General features: G+C 38.9%; 2 non-coding genes across 2 annotated transcripts; one reads left to right on the top strand and one right to left on the bottom strand.

Annotated features, from left to right (window-relative positions):
* Positions 1-567: 567 nt before the first annotated feature.
* LOC112753001 (small nucleolar RNA R71) lies at positions 568-675 on the bottom strand. The gene has a single exon (XR_003177405.1). It is a non-coding gene; the product is annotated as a small nucleolar RNA R71 (small nucleolar RNA).
* A 14,534-nt stretch (positions 676-15,209) lies between these two features.
* On the top strand, positions 15,210-15,317 carry LOC112752714 (small nucleolar RNA R71). The gene has a single exon (XR_003177137.1). It is a non-coding gene; the product is annotated as a small nucleolar RNA R71 (small nucleolar RNA).
* The last annotated feature ends 4,247 nt before the right edge of the window (positions 15,318-19,564 follow it).

The following is a 19,564-nucleotide window of genomic DNA, read 5'->3' as shown; positions in this document are numbered from 1 at the left end:
ATACTTTCCTCTTCTCTCTTTCATATGAGCAGGAGCAAGGACAAGTGCATTCTTGTTGAAGCTGATCCTGAGCCTGAAAGGACCTTGAAGAGAAAGCTAAGAGAAGCTAAAGTACAACTCTCTGTAGAGGACCTAACAGAAATTTTCAAACAAGAAGAAGCCATGGCAGCCGAAAACAACAACAATGCCAACAATGCAAGGAAGGTGCTTGGTGACTTTACTACACCTACTCCCGACTTCTATGGGAGAAGCATCTCTATCCCTGCCATTGGAGCAAACAACTTTGAGCTTAAGCCTCAATTAGTTTCTCTAATGCAACAGAATTGCAAGTTTCATAGACTTCCATTAGAAGATCCTCATTAATTCTTAGATGAATTCTTGCAAATCTGTGATACTGTTAAGACCAATGGGGTTGACCCTGAGGTCTACAGACTTATGCTCTTCCCTTTTGTTGTAAGAGACAGAGCTAGGACATGGTTGGACTTACAACCTAAAGAAAGCCTGAACTCTTGGGAAAAGCTAGTCAATGCCTTCTTGGCAAAGTTCTTTCCACCTCAAAAATTGAGTAAGCTTAGAGTGAAAGTCCAAGCCTTCAGACAGAAGGAAGGTGAATCCTTCTATGAAGCTTGGGAAAGATACAAGCAATTGATCAGAAGGTGACCTTCTGACATGCTTTCAGAATGGAGCATCATAGGTATCTTCTATGATAGTCTGTCTGAACTGTCCAAGATGTCATTGGACAGCTCTGCTGGAGGATCTCTTCATCTGAAGAAGACGCCTGCAGAAGCTCAGAAACTCATTGAAATGGTTGCAAATAACCATTTCATGTACACTTCTGAAAGGAATCCTGTGAATAATGGGACAAATCAAAAGAAAGGAGTTCTTGAGATTGATACTCTGAATGCCATATTGTCTCAGAACAAAGTATTGACTCAGCAAGTCAATATGATTTCTCAAAGTCTGTCTGGCATGCAAGCAGCAACAGGCAGTATTAAAGAAGCCTCATCTGAAGAAGAAGCTTATGATCCTGAGAACCCAGCAATAGAAGAGGTAAATTACATGGGAGAACCATATGGAAACACCTATAATATTTCATGGAGAAATCATCTAAATCTCTCATGGAAGGACCAACAGAGGCCTCAACAAGGCTTCAACAACAGTAATGATGGAAGAAATAGGTTTAGCAATAGCAAGCCTTTTCCATCATCTTCTCAGCAACAGATAGAGAATTCTAGGCAGAGCCACTCTGACTTAGCAACTGTAGTCTCTGATCTAATTAAAACCACTCAAAGTTTTATGACTGAAACAAGATCCTCCATTAGAAATTTGGAGGCACAAGTGGGTCAGCTGAGTAAGAAAGTTACTGAACTCCCTCCTAGTACTCTCCCAAGCAATACAAAAGAGAACCCAAAGAGAGAATGCAAGGCCATAAACACGTCCCACATAGCCGAATGCATAGAGGAGGGAAAGGCAGTGATTTCCACTGAGGAAGACCTCAATGGACGTCCACTGGCCCCCAAGGAATTCCCTAATGAGGAACCACGGGAATCTGAGTCTCACACTGAGACTATAGAGATTCTATTGAATTTACTTCTGCCATTCATGAGCTCTGATGAGTATTCTTCCTCTGAAGAGGATGAAGATGTTACTGAAGAGCAAGTTGCTAAGTACCTTGGAGCAATCATGAAGTTAAATGCCAAGTTATTTGGTAATGAGACTTGGGAGGATGAACCCCCTTGCTCACCAAAGAACTGGATGACTTGACTAGGCAGAGATTATCTCAGAAGAGACAGAATCCTGGAAAGTTCTCAATACCTTGTACCATAGATAACATGACCTTTGAGAAGGCTCTGTGTGACCTAGGGTCAAGCATAAACCTCATGCCTCTCTCGTTAATGGAGAATCTAGGGATCCTTGATGTACAAGCTGCAAGAATCTCACTAGAGATGGCAGAAAATTCAAGGAAACAGGCTTATGGACTTGTAGAGGATGTCTTGGTAAAGGTTGAAGACCACTACATCCCTGTTGATTTCATAATCCTAGACACTGGGAAGTGTATGGATGAATCCATCATCCTTGGCAGACCCTTCCTAGCCACAGCAAAGGCTGTGATTGATGTTGACAGAGGAGAGTTGGTCCTTCAAGTGAATGAGGACTCCCTTGTGTTTAAGGCTCAAGGATCTCCCTCTGTAACCATGGAGAGGAAGCATGAAAAGCTTCTCTCAATGTAGAGTCAAATAGAGCCCCCATATTCAAACTCTAAGTTTGGTGTTGGGAGGCCATCATCATGCTCTGAGTATCTGTGAGGCTCCATGAGAGGCCACTGTCAAGCTATTTACATTAAAGAAGCGCTTGTTGGGAGGCAACCCAATTTTATTATATCTATTTATTTTCCATTGTTATTTTATGTTTTCTGTAGGTTGATGATCATATGAAGTCATAAAAACAACTGAAAAAGCAAAAACAAAATGAAAAATAGTATTAAAAACAGCACACCTTGGAGGAGAAGCTTAATGGTGTTTAAACGCCAATAAGGGTAGCAGAATGGGCGTTAAACGCCCAGTCTGTCACCATTCTGGGCGTTTAATGCCAGAAATGGGCATAGAACTGGCGTTTAACGCCAGAAAGGGGCACAAAGCTGGCGTTTAACGCCCGAAAAGGGCACAGAGCTGGCGTTTAACGCCAGAAAGGGGCACAAAGCTGGCGTTTAACGCCAAAAAAGGGCACAGAGCTTGCGTTTAAACGCCAGAAAGGGGAGAAAAGCTGGCGTTAAACGTCAGAAATGGACAGCGACCTGGCGTTTAACGCCAAGATTGGCAATCAAGGGGGAGTTTACACGCCACATGGTGCAGGGATGAGAAATGCTTGACACCTCAGGATCTGTGGACCCCACAGGATCCCTACCTACTTCATCCCTCTCTCTCTTCTTCACAGCTTTCCATAACACCCTTCCCCAAATACCCCTCACCTATCAAATTCTACCCTCTTCTCCATAATCTCTTCACCAATCCACATCCATCCATCATAAAAACCCACCTACCTCACCATTCAAATTCAAACCAATTTCCCTCCCAAACCCACCCATACATGGCCGAACCCTACCCCTCTCTCCACTCCTATATAAACCAATCTCCACTCCTTCATTTTCACACATCATACACCCTACTCACCCCCTTGGCCGAAACACTAACCCCCTCCATCTCCTCTATTTCTTCTTCCTCTACTCTCTTCTTTTATCTTTTGCTCGAGGACGAGCAAACCTTCTAAGTTTGGTGTGGTAAAAGCGTTGCTTTTTGTTTTTCCATAACCATTTATGGCACCAAAGGCCAGAGAAATCTCTAGAAAGAGGAAAGGGAAGGCAAAAGCTTCCACCTCCGAGTCATGGGAGATGGAGAGATTCATCTCAAGGGTGCATCAAGACCACTTCTATGAAGTTGTGGCCAAAAAGAAGGTGATCCCCGAGGTCCCTTTCAAGCTCAAAAAGGGTGAATATCCAGAGATCCGACATGAGATTTAAAGAAGAGGTTGGAAAATTCTCACCAACTCCATTCAACAAGTCGGGATCTTAATGGTTCAAGAGTTCTATGCCAATGCATGGATCACCAAGAACCATGACCAAAGTGTGAACCCGGACCCTAAGAATTGGCTTATAATGGTTCGGGGGAAATGCTTAGATTTCAGTTCAGAAAATGTAAGGTTAGCATTCAACTTGCCCATGATGCAAGGAGATGCACGCCCCTACACTAGAAGGGTCAACTTTGATCAAAGGTTGGACCAAGTCCTCATAGACATTTGTGAAGAGGGCGCTCAATGGAAGAGAACTTCAAGAGGGAAGCCGGTTCAACTAAGAAGGCATGACCTCAAGCCTGTGGCTAGGGGATGGTTGGAGTTCATCCAACGCTCAATCATTCCCACTAGTAACCGGTCTGAAGTTACTATAGACCGGGCTATCATGATCCATAGCATCATGATTAGAGAGGAAGTAGAAGTTCATGAGGTTATATCCCTAGAACTCTACAAGGTGGCAGACAAGTCCTTTACTTTGGCAAGGTTAGCCTTCCCTCATCTCATTTGTCACTTCTACAATTCGGCTGGAATTGACATAGAGGAAGACATCCTCATTGATGAGGACAAGCCCATCACTAAGAAAAGGATGGAGCAAACAAGAGATCCCACTCATGGGCAAGAGCATGAGGAAATTCCTCATCATGAAATCCCTGAGATGTCTCAAGGGATGCATTTTCCTCCACAAAACTATTAGGAGCAAATCAACACCTCCCTAGGAGAATTAAGTTCCAATATGGGACAACTAAGGATGGAGCACCAAGAGAATTCCATCCTCCTCCATGAAATTAGAGAAGACCAAAGAGTCATGAGGGAGGAACAACAAAGGCAAGGAAGAGACATTGAGGAGCTCAAGCACTCCATAAGATCTTCAAGAGGAAGAATAAGCCGCCATCACTAAGGTGGACCTATTCTTTTATTTCCTTGTTCTTATTTTTTCTGTTTTTCGAATCATATGCTTTATGTTTTGTCTATGTTTGTGTCTTTACTACATGATCATTAGTGTCTTAGTGTCTACACCTTAAAGCTATGAATGTCCTATGAATCCATCACCTTTCTTAAATGAAAAATGTTTTTAATTGCAAAAGAAAAAGAAATACATGAATTTTGAATTTTAAAATAGTTTAATTATTTGATGTGGTGGCAATACTTTTTGTTTTCTGAATGAATGCTTGAACAGTGCATATTTTTGAATTTGTTGTTTAAAAATGTTAAAATTGTTGGCTCTTGAAAGAATGATGGAAAAGGAAAAATGTTATTGATAATCTAAAAAATCATAAAAATGATTCTTGAAGCAAGAAAAAGCAGTGAAAGGCTTGCAGAAAAAAATATATATGCGAAAAAAAAGAGAGAAAAGAAAAAAAAAGAGAAAGAGAAAGAAAAAGCAAGCAGAAAAAGCAAATAGCCCTTTAAACCAAAAGGCAAGGGTAAAATAAAAAGGATCCAAGGCTTTGAGCATCAGTGGATAGGAGGGCCCACAGGAAGAAAATCCTGGCCTAAGCGGCTAAACCAAGCTGTCCCTAACCATGTGCTTGTGGCGTGAAGGTGTCAAGTGAAAAGCTTGAGACTGAGCGGTTAAAGTCGTGGTCCAAAGCAAAAGGAGTGTGCTTAAGAACTCTGGACACCTCTAATTGTGGACTCTAGCAAAGCCGAGTCACAATCTGAAAAGGTTCACCCAGTTATGTGTCTGTGGCATTTATGTATCCGGTGGTAATACTGGAAAACAAAATGCTTAGGGTCACGGTCAATACTCATAAAGTAGCTGTGTTCAAGAATCAACATACTAAACTAGGAGAATCAATAACACTATCTAAATTCTGAGTTCCTATAGATGCCAATCATTCTGAACTTCAAAGGATAAAGTGAGATGCCAAAACTGTTCAGAAGCAAAAAGCTAATAGCCCCGTTCATCTAATTAAGACTAATCTTCATAGATGTTTTTGGAATTCATTGTATATTCTCTTCTTTTTGTCCTACTTTTTTTTAAGTTGCTGGGGACAAGCAACAATTCAAGTTTGGTGTTGTGATGAGCGGATAATTTATACACTTTTTGGCATTGTTTTTAGTATATTTTAGTTAGTTTTTATTATGTTTTTATTAGTTTTTAAATAAAAATCACATTTCTGGACTTTACTATGAGTTTGTGTATTTTTCTGTGATTTCAGGTATTTTCTGGCTGAAATTGAGGGACCAGAGCAAAAATCTGATTCAGAGGCTGAAAAAGGACTGCAGATGCTGTTGGATTCTGACCTCCCTTCACTCGAAGTAGATTTTTTGGAGCTACAGAAGCCCAATTGGCACTCTCTTAATTACGTTGGAAAGTAGACATCCTGGGCTTTCCAGCAATATATAATAGTTCATACTTTGTCCAAGATTTGATGACCCAAACCGGCGTTCCAAGTCAGCATGAAAATTCTGGCGTCAAAACGCCAGAACTGGCATAAAAGCTGGAGTTAAACGCCCAAACTGGCACAAAAGCTGGCGTTTAACTCCAAGAAAAGTCTCTACATGTGAAAGCTTCAATGCTCAGCCCAAGCACACACCAAGTGGGCCCGGAAGAAGATTTCTGCATTAATTACTTATTTCTGTAACCCTAGGCTACTAGTTCTCTATAAATAGGACCTTTTACTATTGTATTTGAAATCTTTCAATCTATCTTGGAATCATGTTTTGATGATTGAACCCTCTTTGGGAGGCTGGCCATTCGGCCATGCCTAGACCTTTTGTTCTTATGTATTTTCAACGGTGGAGTTTCTATACACCATAGATTAAGGTGTGGAGCTCTGCTGTTCCTCATGAATTAATGCAAAGTACTATTGTTTTTCTATTCAACTCAAGCCTATTTCTTCACTAAGATATACACTCGTTCTTCAACCTGACAAATGTGATGATCCGTGACACTCATCATCATTCTCACCTATGAATGCGTGCCTGACAACCACTTCCGTTCTACTTGCAATAGCTTGAGTGCGTATCTTTTAGCCTCCTGGTTCATGACGCATGGTTGCCTCGCCTGACAACCGAGCCTTCCATTCCATGAGATCAGAGTCTTCGTGGTATAGGCTAGAATCAATTGGCAGCATTCTTGAGATCCGAAAAGTCTAAACCTTGTCTGTGGTATTCCGAGTAGGATCTGGGAAGGGATGACTGTGACGAGCTTCAAACTCGCGAGTGTTGGGCGTAGTGACAGACGCAAAAGGATCAATGGATCCTATTCCAACATGATCGAGAAGCAACAGCTGATTAGCCGTGCGATGACAGCGCATTTGGACCATTTTCACTGAGAGGACGGGAGGCTGCCATTGACAATGGTGAAACCCAACATAAGCTTGCCATGGAAAGGAGTATGAATGATTGGCAGAAGGCAGTAGAAAAGCAGAGGTTCAGAAGGAACAAAGCATCTTCATACGCTTATCTGAAATTCTCACTAATGAATTACATAAGTATCTCTATCCTATTTTATGTTTTATTCATCTTTTAATTATCAATTTTCCAAAACCATTTGAATTTGCCTGACTGAGATTTACAAGATGACCATAGCTTGCTCAAGCCGACAATCTCCGTGGGATCGACTCTTACTTATGTAAGGTTTATTACTTGGACGACCCAGTGCACTTGCTGGTTAGTTGTGCGGAGTTGTGATAAAGAGTTGAGATTACAATTGTGCGTACCAAGTTGTTGGCACCATTGATGATCACAATTTCGTGCACCAAGTTTTTGGCGCCGTTGCCGGGGATTGTTCGAGTTTGGACAACTGACGTTTCATCTTGTTGCTCAGATTAGGTAATTTTATTTTTATATTTAAGCTTTTTACTTTTTATTTTTGAAAAATTTTTCAAAAAAAATTTATATTATTTTGTTCTTCAGAACTTTTAAGAATGAATTCTAGTGTTTCATGATGATTTGTTGAAGTCTGGCTGGCTATGAAGCCATGTTTAATCTTTTGGATCGAGGTTTCAACTTATCATCACAAGGGCTTGTTGATTTCTATCAATCTTGCTGTTGAACGTAATGATCTGCTAAAGCTTGGCTAGCCATTGGCCATGTCTAGTATTTTGGACCGAAGCTTTCACTGAAAGCTTGGCTGGCTAGTAAGCCATGTCTAATTCCTGGACCGGAGTTTTAGACTAACATTGCATGATTCCTGGAATTCTTATTAAAAATTTTGAATATCTTTATTTTCTTTTCCAAATAATTTTCGAAAAATCACAAAAAAATTTTATAAAATCTTAAAATAAAAAAAATTTTATGTTTCTTGTTTGAGTGTAGTGTCTAATTTTAAGTTTGGTGTCAATTGCATTCTTCTAATTTTCGAAAATTACATGCATTATGTTCTTCATTGATCTTCAAGTTATTCTTGATGATTTCCTTGCTTTGATCTTTAAATTCTCTTGTTTTGTGTCTTTTGTTGTTTTTCATATGCATTTTCAAATTGTTATAGTCGTTAGTATACAAACTTCTAAGTTTGGTGTCTTGCATGCATTGTTGATTCAATCTTAGTTTTCAATGATTAGTTGCATTTTGATTATTTCTCATCATTAAAAATTCAAAAAATTTTTAAAATTGTGTCTTTTCAAGTCAATAATACAGAGAATTGAAGATTGAGAACATGCAGTAGAGGAATTACAGAGAAAAAGCTGGGCGTTCAAAACGCCCAGTGAAGAAGGAAAACTGGCATTTAAATGCCAGCCAGGGTACCTGGCTGGGCGTTAAACGCCCAAAAAGGTAGTATTTTGGGCGTTAAACGCCAGAATGGATACCATTCTGGGCGTTTAACTTCAGGATGGCACAAGAGGGAAGATTTTGTTTTCTTTTTCAAATTTTCATAATTTTTCAAAATCAAATTTTTTTCAAATCATATCTTTTCAAAATCAATTTCTTTTCATTTTTTTTTCATTTTCGAAAATCCTTGCTACAATTAATGATTTACTTCAAAATTTTCAAGTTGTTACTTGCCTATTAAGAAAGGATCAAATTTTAAATTCTAGAATCATATCTTTTAATTTCTTGTTAGTCAAGTAATCAACTTTAATTTTAAAACTTTCTTTTTTTAATTTGATTTTTGGTGCACGAAATCGTGATCGTTCTTTCCTTAGTAACGGCGCTAAAAACTCAATACGCACGTTCATAATATTAGCTCTTTGTCACAACTTAGTGTAATGAACCAGCAAGTGCACTGAGTCGTCCAAGTAATAAACCTTACGTGAGTAAGGGTCGATCCCACGGAGATTGTCGGCTTGAAGCAAGCTATGGTCACCTTGTAAATCTCAGTCAGGCGGATTCAATTGATTATGGAGATTTAATAATTAAAAGATAAATAAAAGGTAAAGTAAAGATAGAGATACTTATGTAATTCATTGGTGAGAGTTTCAGATAAGCGTGTAGAGATGCTTTCGTTCCTCCTGAACCTCTGCTTTCCTGCTGTCTTCATCCAATCATTCATACTCCTTTCTATGGCAAGCTGTATGTTAGGCATCACCGTTGTCAATGGCTACATCCTGTCCTCTCAGTGAAAATGGTCCAATGCGCTGTCACTGCATGGCTAATCATCTGTCGGTTCTCGATCATACTGGAATAGGATTTACTATCCTTTTGCGTCTGTCACTACGCCCAGCACTCGCGAGTTTGAAGCTCGTCACAGTTCCCAGATCCTATTCGGAATACCACAGACAAGGTTTAGACTTTCTGGATCTCAAAAATGGCCGTCCATGGATTCTAACTTATACCACGGAGACTCTGATTAAGGAATCCCAGAGATACTCATTCAATCTAAGGTAGAACGGAAGTGGTTGTCAAGCACGCGTTCATAGGTTGGGAATGATGATGAGTGTCACGATCATCACATTCATATTGAGGCGCGAATGAATATCTTAGAATCGGAATAAGCTTGAATTGAATAGAAAAACAATAGTACTTTGTATTAATTCATGAGGAATAGCAGAGCTCCACACCTTGATCTATGGTGTGTAGAAACTATACCGTTGAAAATACATAAGAACAAGGTCTAGGCATGGCCGAGAGGCCAGCCCTCCTAAACGTGATCAATATGATCCTAAGATGAACTAAAAATCATAAGATGTCTAATACAATAGTAAAAGGTCCTATTTATATCAGACTAGTTATTAGGTTTACAGAAAATAGTAAATGATGCAGAAATCCACTTCCGGGGCCCACTTGGTGTGTGCTTGGGCTAAGCATTGAAGCTTCCATTTGTAGAGGTATTCCTTGGAGTTGAACGCCAGTTTGTAACCTGTTTCTGGCGTTTAACTCCACTTTGCAACCTGTTTCCGGCGTTTGACTCTAGAATAGGGCAGGGAGCTGGCGTTAAACGCCAGTTTGTGTCATCTAAACTCGGGCAAAGTATGGACTATTATATATTTCTAGAAAGCCCTGGATGTCTAATTTCCAACGCAATTGAGAGCGTGCCATTTGGAGTTCTGTAGCTCCAGAAAATCCACTTTGAGTGCAGGAAGGTCAGAATCCAACAGCATCTGCAGTCCTTCTTCAACCTCTGAATCTGATTTTGGCTCAAGTCTCTCAATTTCAACCAGAAAATACCTGAATTCACAGAAAGACACACAAACTCATAGTAAAGTCCAGAAATGTGATTTTTAATTAAAAACTAATAAAAATATAATAAAAAACTAACTAAATCATAGTAAAAATATACTAAAAACAATGCCAAAAAGCGTATAAATTATCCGCTCATCACAACACCAAACTTAAACTGTTGCTTGTCCCCAAGCAACTGAAAATCAAATAGGATAAAAAGAAGAGAATATACTATAAATTCCAAAATATCAATGAAACTTAGCTCCAATCAGATGAGCGGGACTAGTAGCTTTTTGCCTCTTGAATAGTTTTGGCATCTCGCTTTATCCATTGAAGTTCAGAATGATTGGCATCTATAGGAACTTAGAATTTAGATAGTGTTATTGATTCTCCTAGTTCAGTATGTTGATTCTTGAACACAGCTACTTTATGAGTCTTGGCCGTGGCCCTAAGCACTTTGTTTTCCAGTATTACCACCGGATACATAAATGCCACAGACACATAACTGGGTGAACCTTTTCAGATTGTGACTCAGCTTTGCTAAAGTCCCCAATTAGAGGTGTCCAGGGTTCTTAAGCACACTCTTTTTTTTTTATTTGGACCTCGACTTTAACCGCTCAGTCTCAAGTTTTCACTTGACACCTTCACGCTACAAGCACATGGTTAGGGACAGCTTGGTTTAGCCGCTTAGGCCAGGATTTTATTCCTTGTGGGCCCTCCTATCCACTGATGCTCAAAGCCTTGGATCCTTTTTATTACCCTTGCCTTTTGGTTTTAAGGGCTATTGGCTTTTTCTGCTTGCTTTTTCTTTTTCTTGCTCTCTTTTTTTTTCGCATTTTTTTCTGCAAGCTTTTGTATTCACTGCTTTTCATTGCTGTAAGAATCATTTTTATGATTTTTCAAATTATCAAATAACATTTCTCCTTTTTTATCATTCTTTCAAGAGCCAACATATTTAACATTCTTAAACATTAAATTCAAAAGACATATGCACTGTTCAAGCATTCATTCAGAAAACAAAAAGTATTGTCACCACATCAAAATAATTAAACTAGTTTCAAGGATGAATTCGAAACCATGTACTTCTTGTTCTTTTGTAATTAAAACATTTTTCCTTTTAAGAGAGGTGATGGATTCATAGGACACTCATAGCTCTAAGACATAGTTACTAAACACTAATGATCATGTAATAGAACACAAACATAAATAAAACATAATGCTCAAAAACCGAAAAACAGGAAAATAAATAAACAAGGAGATTAAGGAATGAGTCCACCTTAGTGTGGGTGGTGTCTTTCTCTTCTTGAAGAACCAATGGTGCTTTTGAGCTCCTCTATGTCTCTTCCTTGTCTTTGTTGCTCCTCCCTCATAGCTCTTTGATCTTCTCTAATTTCATGGAGGATGATGGAGTGCTCTTGGTTCTCCATCCTTAGTTGTCCCATGTTGGAACTTATTTCTCCTAGGTAGGTGTTGATTTGCTCCCAAAAATTCTATGGAGGAAAGTGCATCCCTTGAGGCATTTCAGGGATTTCATGGTGATGAGCTTCCTCATGCGTCTCTTGAGATCCATGAATAGGCTCTCTTGTTTGCTCCATCCTTTTCTTAGTGATGGGCTTGTCCTCATCAATGAGGATATCTCCCTCTATGTCAATTCCATCCGAATTGCATAGATGGCAAATGAGGTGAGGAAAGGCTAACCTTGCCAAAGTGGAGAACTTGTCAGCCACCATGTAGAGTTCTTGAGGTATAATCTCATGAACTTCCACTTCCTCTCCAATCATGATACTATGGATCATGATGGCCCGGTCTATAGTAACTTCAGACCGGTTGCTAGTGGGAATGATTGAGCGTTGAATGAACTCCAATCATCCTCTAGCTACAGGCTTAAGGTCCAGTCTTCTCAGTTGAACCGGTTTGCCTTTTGAGTCAACCTTCCATTGAGCTCCTTCCACACATATGTCCATGAGGACTTGGTCCAACCTTTGATCAAAGTTGACCCTTCTTGTGTAGGGGCGTGCGTTTTCTTCCATCATTGGCAAGTTGAATGCCAGCCTTACATTTTCCAGACTGAAATCTAAGTATTTTCCCCGAACCATGGTAAGCCAATGCTTTGGATTCGGGTTCACACTTTGATCATGGTTCCTAGTGATCCATGCGTTTGCATAGAACTCTTGAACCATTAGGATCCCGACTTGTTGAATGGGGTGGGTGAGGACTTCCCAACCTCTTCTTTGGATCTCAAGTCGGATCTCCGGATACTCATTCTTCTTGAGCTTGAAAGGAACCTTGGGGATCACTTTCTTCTTGGCCACAACTTCATAGAAGTGGTCTTGATGGACTTTTGAGATGAATCTCTCCATCTCCCATGACTCAGAGGTGGAAGCAATTGACTTCCCTTTCCTCTTTCTTGAGAATTCTCTGGCCTTGGGTGCCATCAATAGTTATGAAAAAACAAAAAAGCTATGCTTTTACCACACCAAACTTAGAATGTTGCTCATCCTCGAGCAAAAGAAGAAGAAAGAAGGAGAAGAAGAAGAAGAAATGGAGGAGAGGGAGAGATGTGTTTGTTTCGGCCAAGGGGAGAAGAGAGGGTAGTGTTTTGTGAAAATGAAGAAGGAATGAGGGGTTTATATAGTGGATGGGGAGGGGTTAGGGTTCGGCCATTTAGGGTGGGTTTGGATGGGAAAGAGATTTTGAATTTTGAAGGTAGGTGGGGTTTATGGGAAAGTGTGGATGGATGTGAGTGGTTAAGAGGTGATGGGGAAGAGAGATTGAGGTGATTGGTGAAGGGTATAGTGTTATTTGAATGTGTGAAGAAGAGAGAAGTGGGGTAGGTGGGGATCCTGTGGGGTCCACAGATCCTGAGGTGATCCTGTGGGATCCACAGATACTGAGGTGTCAAGGATTTTACATCCCTGCACCTTTTAGGCGTGTAAAACGCCCTAAGCATGCAATCATGGCGTTTAACGCCACTTCCATGCTTGGTTCTGGCGTTAAACGCCCAAATGTAGCTTGTTTCTGGCGTTTAACGCCAGCTTTTCTTAGTGTGCAATCCTGGCGTTAAAACGCCAGACTGCTGCTTGTTTCTGGTGTTTAACGCCAGTTTCATACTCTGTTCTGGCGTTAAACGCCCAGAATGGTGCCAGACTGGGCGTTTAACGCCCATTCTGCTAGCCTTACTGGCGTTTAAATGCCAGTAAGCTCTTCCTCCAGGGTGAGCTGTTTTTCATTCTATTTTTCATTCTGTTTTTGATTTTTTTGTAGTTTTTGTGACTCCACATGATCATCAACCTAATAAAACACAAAATAAACATAAAAGTAATATAATTAAATATACTGGGTTGCCTCCCAACAAGCGCTTCTTTAATGTCAATAGCTTGATAGTGAGCTCTCATGGAGCCTCACAGATGTTCAGAGCATTGTTGAGACTTTCCAACACCAAACTTAGAGTTTGGATATGGGAGTTCAACACCAAACTTAGAGTTTGGTTGTGGCCTCCCAACACCAAACTTAGAGTTTGACTGTGGGAGCTTTGGTTGACTCTGCAGTGAGAGAAGATTTTCATGCTTCTTCTCCATGGTTACAGAAGGAGAACCTTGGCTTTTAAATACAAGGTAGTCATCATTCAGTTGAAGGACCAACTCTCCTCTGTCCACATCAATCACAGCTTTTGCTGTGGCTAGGAAGGGTCTTCCAAGGATGATGGATTCATCCTCATCCTTCCCAATGTCTAGGATTATGAAATCAGCAGGGATGTAAAGGCCTTCAACCTTTACTAACACGTTCTCTACTTGTCCATAAGCCTCTTTTCTTGAGTTGTCTGCCATCTCTAATGAGATTCTGGCAGCTTGCACCTTAAAGATCCCAAGTTTCTCCATTACAGAGAGTGGCATTAAGTTTATTCCTGACCCCAGGTCACACAGAGCCTTCTCAAAGGTCATGGTGCCTATGTTACAGGGTATTAAGAATTTACCAGGATCTTTCCTCCTTTCAGGTAATTTCTGCCTATCCAATGCATTCAGTTCATTGGTGAGCAAGGGAGGTTCATCTTCCCAAGTCTCATTACCAAACAATTTGGCATTCAGCTTCATGATTGCACCAAGGTACTTGGCAACTTGCTCTTCAGTAACATCTTCATTCTCTTCAGAAGAAGAATACTCATCAGAGCTCATAAAGGGCAGAAGGAGGTTCATTGGAATCTCTATGGTCTCTAGATGAGTCTCAGATTCCTTTGGTTCCTCAAAGGAAAACTCCTTATTGTTCACTGAACGTCCCAGGAGGTCTTCCTTACTAGGATTCACATCCTCCTCCTCCCCTTTGGGTTCGGCCATTTTGGTTATATTAATGGCCTTGCACTCTCTCTTTGGATTCTCTTCTGTATTGCTTGGGAGAGTACTAGGAGGAGTTTCAGTGACTCTTTTACTCAGCTGGCCTACTTGTGCCTCCAAATTTCGAATGGAGGACCTTGTTTCATTCATGAAACTCAAAGTGGCCTTATATAGATCAGAGACTATATTTGCTAAGCTAGATGGATTCTGCTCAGAATTCTCTGTCTGTTGCTGAGTGGATGATGGAAAAGGCTTGCTATTGCTAAACATGTTCCTTCCACCATTATTGAAACCTTGTTGAGGCTTTTGTTGATCCTTCCATGAGAAATTTGGATGATTTCTCTATGAGGGATTATATGTGTTTCCATAGGGTTCCCCCATGTAATTCACCTCTGCTATTGCAGGGTTCTCAGGATCATAAGCTTCTTCTTTAGAAGATGCCTCTTGAGTACTGTTGGATGCATCTTGCATTCCATTCAGACTCTGAGAAATTATATTGACTTGCTGAGTCAATATTTTGTTCTGAGCCAATATGGCATTCAGAGCATCAATTTCAAGAACTCCCTTCCTCTGAGGCATTCCATTACTTACAGGATTCCTCTCAGAAGTGTACATAAACTGGTTGTTAGCAACCATGTCAATGAGTTCTTGAGCTTCTGCAGGCGTTTTCTTTAGGTGAATGGATCCACCTGCATAATGGTCCAGTGACATCTTTAATAACTCAGACAGACCATCATAGAATATATCCAGGATGGTCCATTCTGAAAGCATGTCAGAGGGACACTTTTTGGTCAGTTACTTATACCTCTCCCAAGCTTCATAGAGGGATTCACCTTCTTTCTGTCTAAAGGTTTGAACATCCACTCTAAGCTTACTAAGCTTTTAAGGAGGAAAGAACTTGGCTAAGAAAGCTGTGACCAGCTTATCCCAAGAGTTCAGGCTATCTTTAGGTTGAGAATCCAACCATATTCTAGCTCTGTCTCTCACAGCAAATGGGAAAAGCATGAGCCTGTAGACCTCGGGATCAACCCCATTGGTCTTAACAGTATCACAGATCTGCAAGAATTCAGTTAAGAACTGAAAAGGATCTTCAGATGGAAGTCCATGAAACTTGAAGTTCTGTTGCATCAGAGAAACTAGTTGAGGTTTAAGCTCAAAATTGTTTGCTCCAATGGCAGGAATTGAGATGCTTCTTCCATGTGAATTGGAATTTGGTGTAGTAAAGTTACCAAGCATCTTCCTTACATTGTTATTATTTTCGGCCATGTCTCTTTCTTTTTCGAAAATTTCTGTCAGATTTTCTCCAGAGAGTTGAGCTTTAGCTTCCCTTAGCTTCCTCTTCAGAGTCCTTTCAGGTTCAGGATCGGCTTCAACAAGAATGTTCTTATCCTTGTTCCTGCTCATATGAAAAAGAAGAGAACACAAAAAAAAATATAGAATCCTTTATGTCACAGTATAGAGATTCCTTATGCAAGTATAAGAAGAGAAGAATATAGGAAGGAGAAGAGGAAAAACTCGAACACAGAGAGGGAGATGGGGTTCGAATTTTGGGTGGAAGAGAAGTGTTAGTAGATGAATAAATAATTAGAAGGAGATGAGGAAGAGAAGAATTCGAAAATTAAACAAAATAAAATAAAAATATTTTGAAATTAAAGTTAAAATTCGAAAATTAAAATCAAATTAAATTAAAATTAAAACAATTAGTTAATTAAAAAGGAAATTTGAAAAAGAGGGAAGGGATTTTCGAAAATTAGAGAGAGAATTAGTTAGGTAGTTTTGAAAAAGATAAGAATCAAACAAAAAGTAAAGTGGTTAATTGAAAAAGATTTGAAAATCAAATTTGAAAAGATAAGAAGTTAGAAAAGATTTTGAAATTAAATTTTGAAAAAGATGTGATTGAAATTTATTTTGAAAAAGATTTGAAAAAGAATTTTAAAAAGATTTGATTTTGAAAATTAAAGTTGATTACTTGACTAACAAGAAACAAAAAGATTTGATTTTAAAATTTAAAGATTGAACCTTTCTTATTAGGCAAGTAACAAACTTAATATTTTTGAATCAATCACATTAATTATTAGCATTGAATTCGAAAATATGAAATAAAAATAAGAAAAATATTTTGAAAATTAAATTGGAATTTTCGAAAATATGAAAGAAAAATGAAAAAGGTTTGATTTTTGAAGAAGATTTGAAAAAGATAGAATTTTTAAATTGAAAATTTGATTTGACTCATAAGAAACAACTAGATTTTAAAAATTTTTGAAAAAGTCAAGTCAAATATTCGAATTTTATGAGAAGAAAAGGGAAAGATATTTTTTTGATTTTTGAATTTTTAATGATGAGAGAGAAAAACATCAAAAAGACTCAATGCATGAAAATTTTGGATCAAAACAAATGATGCATGCAAGAACACTATGAATGTCAAGATGAATACCAAGAACACTTTGAATGTCAATATGAACACCAAGAACTTATTTTTGAAAATTTTTAAGAAAAGAAAACATGCAAGACACCAAACTTAGAAATTTTTAATTTTTTAGACACTAGACTCAAACAAGAAACATCAAATATTTTTTATTTTATGATTCTTTTAATTTTTTTTTTGAGTTTTCAAAAATTAATTGGAAAAAGAAAAACAAGGATTTCAAAATTTTTAATATAAATTCCAGGAATCTTGCAATGTTAGTCTAAAGCTCCGGTCAAGGAATTAGACATGACTCACTAGCCAGCCAAGCTTTCAGTGAAAGCTCCGGTCCAAAGCACTAGACATGGCCAATGGCCAGCCAAGCTTCAGCAGATACAAATCAGGCATACAACAGCTGATACTTCATCCAACTTCATATGCTGATAAGTGGAAGCCTCGGTCCAAATGAATTAGACATGGCTCTACAGCCAGCCAGGCTTCAACGTGCTTCATGAAACTCTAGAATTCATTCTTAAAAATTCCGAAGAAAAATAAATTTTTGAAAATAATTTTTTTTAAAATAAAAATAAGAACAAAAAGCTTAAAATTAAAATAAAATTACCTAATCCGAGCAACAAGATGAACCGTCAGTTGTCCAAACTCGAACAATCCCCGGCAACGGCGCCAAAAACTTGGTGCACGAAATCGTGATCGTTCTTTCCTTGGTAACGGCGCTAAAAACTCAATACACACGTTCATAATATTAGCTCTTTGTCACAACTTCGTGTAACTAACCAGCAAGTGCACTTGGTCGTCCAAGTAATAAACCTTACGTGAGTAAGGGTCGATCCCACGGAGATTGTCGGCTTGAAGCAAGCTATGGTCACCTTGTAAATCTCAGTCAGGCAGATTCAATTGATTATGGAGATTTAATAATTAAAAGATAAATAAAAGGTAAAATAAAGATAGAGATACTTATGTAATTCATTGGTGAGAGTTTCAGATAAGCGTGTAGAGATGCTTTCGTTCCTCCTGAACCTGTGCTTTCCTGCTGTCTTCATCCAATCATTCATACTCCTTTCTATGGCAAGCTGTATGTTAGGCATCACTGTTGTCAATGGCTACATCCCGTCCTCTCAGTAAAAATGGTCCAATGCGCTGTCACTGCATGGCTAATCATCTGTCGGTTCTCGATCATACTGGAATAGGATTTACTATCCTTTTGTGTCTGTCACTACGCCCAGCACTCGCGAGTTTGAAGCTCGTCACAGCCACCCCTTCCCAGATCATACTCGAAATACCACAAACAAGGTTTAGACTTTCTGGATCTCAGGAATGGCTGTCCATGGATTCTAACTTATACCACGGAGACTCTGATTAAGGAATCCCAGAGATACTCATTCAATCTAAGGTAGAACGGAAGTGGTTGTCAGGCACGCGTTCATAGGTTGGGAATGATGATGAGTGTCACGATCATCACATTCATATTTAGGCGCGAATGAATATCTTAGAATTGGAATAAGCTTGAATTGAATAGAAAAATAATAGTACTTTGTATTAATTCATGAGGAACAGCAGAGCTCCACACCTTGATCTATGGTGTGTAGAAACTCTACCGTTGAAAATACATAAGAACAAGGTCTAGGCATGGCCGAGAGGCCAGCCCTCCTAAACGTGATCAATATGATCCTAAGATGAACTAAAATTCATAAGATGTCTAATACAATAGTAAAATGTCCTATTTATATCAGACTAGTTACTAGGTTTACAGAAAATAGTAAATGATGCAGAAATTCACTTCCGGGGCCCACTTGGTGTGTGCTTGGGCTAAGCATTGAAGCTTCCATTTGTAGAGGTATTCCTTGGAGTTGAACGCCAGTTTGTAACCTGTTTCTGGTGTTTAACTCCACTTTGCAACCTGTTTCCGGCGTTTGACTCCAGAATAGGGTAAGAAGCTGGCGTTGAACGCCAGTTTGCGTCATCTAAACTCGGGCAAAGTATAAACTATTATATATTGCTAGAAAGCCCTGGATGTCTACTTTCCAACGCAATTGAGAGCGTGCCATTTGGAGTTCTGTAGCTCCAGAAAATCCACTTTGAGTGCAGGAAGGTCAGAATCCAACAGCATCTGCAGTCCTTCTTCAACCTCTGACTCTGATTTTTGCTCAAGTCCCTCAATTTCAGCCAGAAAATACCTGAAATCATAGAAAAATACACAAACTCATAGTAAAGTCCAGAAATGTGATTTTTAATTAAAAACTAATAAAAATATAATAAAAACTAACTAAATCATACTAAAAATATACTAAAAACAATGCCAAAAAGCGTATAAATTATCCGCTCATCAATTTTCAATCATATCTTCTCAAATATATCTTCTCAATCACATCTTTTTCAAAATAATTTTCAATCATATCTTTTTAATTTCTAATTTCAAAATCTTTTTCAAAATCAATTAACTATTACCTCAAACTCAATTTTCGAAAATCATCAACTATTTTTTCAAAATTTCTTTTAATTATTTCAAAATCTTTTTAATTTGTTTTCGAAAATTCTTCCCCTCTTCTCACACCCTTCTATTTAAGGACTAACACTCCTCCACTATCAGTAATTCAGACTCTCTCTATAAGTTTGAATTCTCTCCTCTCTACCTCCTCCTTCTATTCTTCTTTTTCTCTGACACCTCAAGGAATCTCTATACTGTGACATAGAGAAT

Source organism: Arachis hypogaea, chromosome 15 (assembly GCF_003086295.3).
Source record: "Arachis hypogaea cultivar Tifrunner chromosome 15, arahy.Tifrunner.gnm2.J5K5, whole genome shotgun sequence".
Classification (NCBI taxonomy): Eukaryota; Viridiplantae; Streptophyta; class Magnoliopsida; order Fabales; family Fabaceae; genus Arachis; species Arachis hypogaea.
Note: the sequence above shows the minus strand (reverse complement) of the source record. Positions and strands in the feature narration are given on the sequence as shown.